Source organism: Myotis brandtii, unplaced genomic scaffold, assembly GCF_000412655.1.
Source record: "Myotis brandtii unplaced genomic scaffold, ASM41265v1 scaffold77, whole genome shotgun sequence".
NCBI lineage: Eukaryota > Metazoa > Chordata > Mammalia > Chiroptera > Vespertilionidae > Myotis > Myotis brandtii.
Window position 1 is genome coordinate 1,704,415 of NW_005371082.1, and position 8,075 is coordinate 1,712,489.

Genomic DNA, 8,075 nt, shown 5'->3' on the forward strand with positions numbered 1-8,075 from the left:
GGGGCGGGGTCCCAGGGGATCAACAGGGAGGGACGAGCGAGCCAGCAGTATGGCTGCTCTCAGTCCTGCCTTCAGAGGTTCTGGCAATCGCTGAGAGTGCCTCCGAGAGAAAGCTGCCCTCGAATTCTGACCAATGCCAGACAGTCCTGTTTCTCCCGTGTGAGTCTTGGTCCCCAAAGACTCGCCCGGAACTGGAGCTCAGAGCCTGAGACTCCCTCCTGATTGAAGAAGACAATTGTGTCCTCAGCCTCCAGCCCTCTCCGCATGCACCTCCTCACCTTTGTATTTACTTCAGCACCGCACCTCTTCTGAGTCTCGGCATGCTTTTCTCTTTCCTTCTAGTTGTAGAATTTCCACTCAGCCAGCCTTCCTGTGGTTTTGGATGATGTCCATTATGTCTTTTAGTTGTATTTTTGAAGTGGTTGTGCGAGGCAGCAATCTCCGGTGTTTACCTATGCCACCATCTTGGTTTCTCCCATGAGCCTATTTGGATTCTTCTTGCTTGGGGTTCTCTGTGCTTCCTAAACTTGTGTGACTTTTTCCTTCACCAGGGTAAGGAAGTTTTCTGCCATTATTTCTTCAAACATGTTCTCTATTCTTTCACCTTTTCTGCTTCTTCTGGCATACCTGCTATGTGAATATAGTTACGTTTCATGCTGTCCCACAGCTCCCTTAATCGGTCTTCTTGTTTTTTTAGTTGTTTTTTTCTTTCTGGTTCTGGAATTACCCTGTCTCCTAAATCATGGATCCAATCTTCAGTTTCCCCTAATCTGCTATGTATTCCTTCCAATGTGTTGTTTATTTGTGCTATGTCATTCTTTATTTCTATTTTCATAGTTACCATATCTTTTCTCATGTTGTTGAGCATCTTTACCATCATTTATCCTGAACACTATGTCAGATAAATTTCTTACCTCCATTTCATTTATTTCTTCTTCTGGATAATTATCTTGTTCTTTCATTTGGGGGTTGTTTCTTTGTCTCCTCTCTTTTGGTGCGTGTTTGGGTTTGTGACTATGTATTAGGTAAATCTGCTAAGCCTCTCAATCTTCAGTGCAGGACAGTGTCAAACACTGTTTCTGAATAATTAGTTCAGGCAAAGACTCAAAGCCTCCAGAGACCACCTCTGCCTGAAGACTGATTGGATTCAGTCTTGAGTAGCCCTCAGGCAATTGTCCACAGGTGTGATAAGAATTTTTCCAACAGGGTGGGGCAACTGCTACTTCCTGGAGGCTAAGTGTTATTCTCAGTCTCTTAATAGGTCTCAGAAACTTCTCACCATGGGGTAAGATATTTTCCAATAGGATGGGCCAACTGTCTTCTCCCCAGGCAAAACTGCCTAGATAGCAATTGTCTGTATGAGAAAGATGACCTCTGCAGCATGAAGGAATGACAGCACAGGAAACTGGGGTGTCTACCTTCTGAGCTCTAATCCCAGAGCCCCAACCCTGGCCTCTACTCACACAGCTCCAGTTCACTCTGCCCTCCCTCTGCTAGAGCACAAGGTGAGTGACTGCACAGGGAATTTTGTGCATTGGCCCTTTAAGAGGGTGCTTGCATTTCCAGCCTTCTCTCTCTGGCAGACAGCACCCCCACTGCTTTTCACAGCCAGATGTTATGTGGGTACCCTTCCCAGTTCTGGTGCTCTCTGCTGGGGGCCCAGGTTGAGGATTATACTCCAGAGTTCTCAGTGGTAACCCCCTGAACCTGAGATATCTCTCTGGAACTTCAGCTGTTGTTTGTGGGAGCTCAGCAAGTCTTTTTGCAACTCCACCCCTCTAAGTGGTCTCCATTTTCCATCGTCGGTCAGTGATCAGGGTTCTCTTCAGCTAGTATTCAGTTGATTATTCAGGAAGATTTTTTGTATTTTAATTATAATTCCAGTTTAGTCTTGGGAGCATGTCTGTGCAGCATCCACTTACTACTCTGCCATTTAAAATCTTATTTTGATACTTTTTCAAAAGTAAAAATGCATATTAATATTGGGAACATTAAAGATATTAATCTATTGGAGTTCCAAAATGGTGTAAGAATAAGTGGCTGCTACACTGACATTCTCCCAGGACCTAACTGGAATTACAACTAAAATAGAGAAAAACCATCCTGAATAATGAACTGAAGACTAGCTGGAGAGAACCCTGATAATTGAGGACTGAAAGTGGAAACTGCATAGACACTGGTAGGAAGTGCAGAGGCACAAGGGAGCTGGCCAGGCTCCCACAGGCAGTGCTAAAGTTCAGGAGGGATATCTCAGTTATGGGGTTTCCCACTGAGAATTATGTGGTTTAAATTCCAGGCCAGAGCACCAGAACTGAGAAAAATGCCCACATACCACCTGCCTGTGAAAAGCAGTGGGGTTTCTGTCCATGAGGGTGAGACAGCTGGAAATGCAGGCACTCTTTTAAAGGACCAATGCACAAACTTTCTTGTGTAGCCACTCACCTTGGGCTCCAGCAGAGGGAGGGAAGAGTAACTAGAGCTATAGGAGTAAAATCCAGGCTTGGAGGCTGTTGGTTTAGAGCTCAGAGGCAGCTACCCCGGGTTCCTGTGCCAAGTCATTCTTTCATAATGAAGAGGACATCTTTCTCCAGCAGAGGTTTACCATCCAGGAAACTTTTTCCTAAGGGGGGAAGCAATTGCCCTCCTGGTGATAAGCCTATTGCCCCACCCTGTGGAGTCTACACCTTGCTGTGGTCGATAGCCCGAGACTAATTAAGACTGAGAATAACAATGAGTGCAAGTGGAAGTGAATCTCTGGCAACTTTAAGTCTTTGCCTGTTCTTCTGGGCCCAGTGCTAAGAAAAGCAGACCTTGGTGCATATCTTGGTCCTTTCCAAAGGAACCCAGCCCCAGCAGAGGGAGACACAAGCTGTGGATTGCTGATAGCTCCAAACAGTACTCTGGACCAGTGACAATAAGCATCTGACACTGTCCTGCACCAGAGACTGAGAGCTAAAGCAGATCTACCTAATATACAGGCACAAACCCAAAAAGGCAGTCAGAATGAGGAGACTAAAAAATAAACCCCAAATGAAAGAACAAGAGAATTCTCCAGAAGAAGAGCTAAATTAAAGAAGATAAGAAATTTATCTCATGGCTGAGAGACATGGGGCTGGCTCTAAAAAAAAAACAAAAAAAAAAAGAAAAAAAGAAATTTATCAGACATAGAGTTGAGAATAATGGTTAAAAGGATGTTCAACAGCATAAGAAAAGATATAGTATCTCTGAAAAAAGACCAGTCAGAAATGGAGAATGACATAGCACTAATAAAGAACACATTGGAAGGAATACATGCAGATTAAGGGAAGCTGAGGATCAAATCAGTAAATTAGAAGACAGGATAGAAAAAATCACTCAATCAGAGAAACAAAAAGAAAAATCAAATTAAACACAGGAGGATAGCTTAAGGGAGCTGTGGTTCAATATGAACCATACCAGAAGATGAGGAAAGTGAGCAAGGGATAGAAAACCTGTTTGAAGAAATAATGGCAGAAAACTTCCCTAACTTAGTGAAGGAAAAAGTGACACAAGTTCAGGAGGCACAAAGAGTCCCAAGTAAAAAGAACCCAAAGAAACCCACACCCAGACATCATAATTAAAATGCCAATAATTAAAGACAAAGAAAGAATCTTAAATGCAGTGAGAGGAAAGCAATTTGTTAGCTACAAAGGAACTCCCATATAGCTATCAGCTGATTCCTCATCAGAAACTTTACAAGCCAGAAGTGAATGGCATGAAATATTCAAGGTAATGAAAAGCAAGGATGTTAAACCAAGATTACTATATCCAGCAACATTAACATTCAAAATGGAGGGTGAAATAAAGAGAGTCCAAGGCAAGAAAAAGTCTAAAGGAGTTTATCACCACCAAACCAGAATTTTAAGAAATGCTAAAGCATCTATTGTAATGAGAAGAAGAAATAGAGAAAGAGAGAGAATCATAGGCATAATGAATTAAAATGGCAGTAAATAAGTTATTAATAATCTTAAATGTAAATGGATTCAATGCTTCATTAAAAAGGCATAGTGTAGCTGAATAATTATAAAAACATGACCCAAATATATGCTGTCTACAAGAGACCCACCTCAGAATTCACACAGAAAAAGAGGGATGGGATGGGGAAAAAATGTCCATGCAAATGGTAACAAAAAAAACCAAAAACCCTTGGGTTTGCAATAGTCATATTTGACAAAATGGACTTCAAAATAAAGGCCATCACAAGAAAGGTCACTACATAATACTAAAAGGATCAATTCAACAAGAGGATAAAACTCTGGTAAACATATGCACCCAGTATAGGAGCACCTAATATATAAAGAAATTTCTAGAGGACTTTAATGGAGAGATTGATAGCAATACAGTAATGGTAGGGGACTTTAACACGCAGCTGACATCACTGAATAGATTTCCCAGACAGAAAATCAAGAAAGAAACAGTGACTCTAAATGACACACTGGATTAGATGGATTTAATTGACATTTACAGAACATTTCACCCCCAAACTGTACAATGTACATTCTTCTCAAGTGCACAGGCATCATTCTAAAAGATATACCACATGTAAGGACACAAAACAAGTCACTACAAGTTCAAGATCCTAGATATGATTGAAATCACATCAAGCATCTTCTCACATCACAATGGCATGAAATTAGAAATCAACTACTGAAAAACTCTCAAAAACATTGAAACACATGGAGGTTAAATAGCATTTATTAAAAAATGAATGCATTACCAATGAGATCAGGAAAAATATCAAAAAATTCCTGGAAACAAATGAAAATGAACACACAACAAACCAAAATTAATGGGACAAAGTGAAAGTAGTCCTAGAGGGAAGTTCATAGCACTATAAGCCTACTTAAAAGACAAAACAAAACAACAAAAAAATTATTAATAAACAATTTATACCAACAACTTAGACAATTACAAAGAGACTAACAAGAAAAGCCCAGAGTAAGTAATAGGAAGGAAATAATAAAGATCAGAGCAAAAATAAATGACATAGAGACTGAAAAACCAATACAAAAGATCAATGAAACCAAGGGTTTGTCCTTTGAAAAGATAAACAAGACTGATGAACATTTAGCAAGACTCATGAAGAAACAAGAGAGAGGTCCAAAATAAATAAAATCAGAAATGAAAGCCATGAAGTAACAACTGACACCACAGATATACAAAGGATTGTAGGAAAAATACTGTGAACAACTATATGCCAAGAAGTTGATCAATGTGGATGAAATGGACAGATTCCTAGAAAAATGCAATCTTTCAAAGCTGAATCAGGAAGAATCATAAAAATTGGAAAGGCCAATAACAACTGATTAAATAGAAGTAGTAAAAAAAAAAAAATCTCAGCAAACAAAAGGCCTGATATGGACAGCTCCACAGAGGAGTTTTACCAAACATTCAAAGAAGAACTAACACCAATCTTCATCAAACTATTTAAAAAAAAAAAACATTCAAGAGGAACGAACACTTCCAACCTCTTTTCAGGAAGCCAGCATTATCCTAATTTCAAAACCAGATAAAGGCACTACAAAGAAAGAGAATTACAGGCCAACATCCCTGATGAACATGGATGATAAAATCCTCAACAAAGTATTAGCAAATCGCACCCAGCAATATATTAAAAAGACCATACACCAGTGATGGCGAACCTTTTGAGCTCGGCGTGTCAGCATTTTGAAAAACCCTAACTTAACTCTGGTGCCGTGTCACATATAAAAATTTTTTGATGTTTGAAACCATAGTAAAACAAATATTTATATTTTTGATATTTATTTTGTATATTTAAATGCCATTTAACAAAGAAAAATCAACCAAAAAAATGAGTTCGCGTGTCACCTCCGACATGCGTGTCATAGGTTCACCATCACTGCCATACACCATTATCAAGTGAGATTTATTCCAGGATGCAAGGCTGGTGCAACATTTGCAAATCAAAAAATGTGATACATTACATAAACCAATTGCAACACAAAAATCACATGATCATATCAATAGATGCAGAAAAATCATTCGACAAAATCCAGCACCCTTTTTTGATAAACTCTCAGCAAAGTGGAAATAGAGTGAGTATACCTCAACATAATAAAGTCCATATATGACAACCCTACAACCAACCTCATACTCAATGGGCAAAAACTAAAACCATTTCCTTTAAGAACAGGAATAAGAATACAGGGATGTACACTTTCACCACTCTTATTGAACATAGTATTGGAAGTCTTAGCCACCCTGATCAGTCAAGAAGGAAACAAAAATGGCTTCCAAATTGAAAAGAAGGATGTAGAACTGTAATTACTTGCAGATGACATGATATTGTACATAGAAAACCCTAAAGACTCCATCAGAAACTACTAGACTTGATAAATGAATTTGCCAATGTTGCAGATACAAAATCAACACCCAGAAATTGATGACATTTTTATACACCAATGATGAATTCTCAGAAAGAGAAACTAAAACAATCGCATTACAACAACAAAAATTAATATACTTAGGAATTAACTTAACCAAGGAGGTAAAAGACTTGTACTCAGAAAACTAAAAATCATTGAAAAAACAGATAAAAGAAGATATAAAAAAATAGAAGAATATATTATGTTTATGGATTAGCAGGATCAACATCATTAAAATATCCATACAACCCAAAGCAATCTATAGATTCAATGCAATCCCTATTAAAATACCAATAGCATGTTTCACAGATCTAGAATAAATACTCCAAGAATTCAAATGGAACCAAATAGTTGCAACCATAATGAGAAAGAAGAACAAAGTTGGAGGAATCTCAAGACTAGATGTCAAATTATGTTACAAAGTCACTATACTCAAAACAGCCTGGTATTGGAACAAGAACAATCATATAGATTAATGGCACAGAGATCCCAGAAATTGACCCAAGTCATTACACTCAATTAATATTTGACAAAGGAGGCAATAGCGTACACTCTTTTTAAAAAAGTGTTGAGAAAATTGTACAGATAGAGGCAAAAAAATGAGACTCGACCACCAACTTACACCATAAACAAGAATAAACTAAAAATGGATAAAAGATTTAAATATAAGATGTGACACCATAAAAATCCTAGAAGAAACCATAGGAAGCAAAATATCAGACATTTCTTGTAGAAATATGTTTGGGGATACATCTCCTAGGGCAAGGGAAACTAAGGAGAAAATAAGCAAATGGGACTACATCAAAAGAAAAAGCTTCTGCACAGCAAAATAAACCAACAACAAAATGAAAAGGGAGCCCACTGTATGGGAGAACATATTTGGCAATGACACATCTGATAAAGGGTTAATATCCAAAATATACAAGGAACTCATACAACTTAACAAAAGGAAGAAAAACAAGCCAATTAAAAAATGGACAAAGGACCTAAATAGACACTTCTCCAAAGTGGTCATACTGATGGCCAAGAGGCATATGAAAAAACTAGAGGCCCGGCACTTGAAATTTGTGTGTGGGTACAGTCCCTAGGCCTGGCCTGTGATCAGGGCCATCTTCTCCAGCTGCCCGCAGCCAGCCCTGCCCCCTGCCACCACCCACCGCCAGTTCCCCGTTCGCCATTGGGTGATCAGTGCCTGATGGCTGGGGGAAGGGACCAAGAGGTTGGCTGTTCCCGCCCACTCGCCGGCCCTGCCCCCACAGCAGATGGACATCAGGTGATCACCAAGAGGTGCTCAGTGAGCCTCATAGTGACTGGTCCAGTGGTCATTCTGGTAATTTTGACTTTAGGGTCAATTTGCATATTACCTTTTTATTATATAGGATAGAGACCTGGTGCATGGGTGGGGGCCAGCTGGCCTGCCCTGAAGGGGGCCCTGGATTGGAGTGGGGGGTCCCCCCTGGGGGGCGGGGACAGACTGGGTGAGGGGCCTGGGGCAGTTTGCAGGTCAGCCACATCCCCGATCGGGGTGGGGATCCCCGCTGGAGGAGGGGCCTGCCTGGGGGCAGGGCCAGCTTAGGCGAGGGGCCATGGGCAGTTTGAAGGTTGGCCATCCTCCCCAATCAGGGTGGGGGGTCCCCACTTGAGGGCAGTGCCTGCCTGGGTGAGGGGCGG

At 40.3% G+C, this 8,075-nt stretch overlaps 1 long non-coding RNA gene across 1 annotated transcript in view; it reads right to left on the reverse strand.

Annotated features, from left to right (window-relative positions):
* The window catches only part of LOC106724225, a 19,059-nt gene extending 11,257 nt beyond the window's left edge, over positions 1-7,802 (reverse strand). The window contains exons 1-2 of the long non-coding RNA XR_001359968.1: positions 7,793-7,802; positions 2,930-2,933 (exon numbers count right to left, since the gene is read on the reverse strand). This is a non-coding gene — a long non-coding RNA (uncharacterized LOC106724225). The remainder of the gene's footprint in view (positions 1-2,929; positions 2,934-7,792) is intronic.
* Positions 7,803-8,075: the final 273 nt, after the last annotated feature.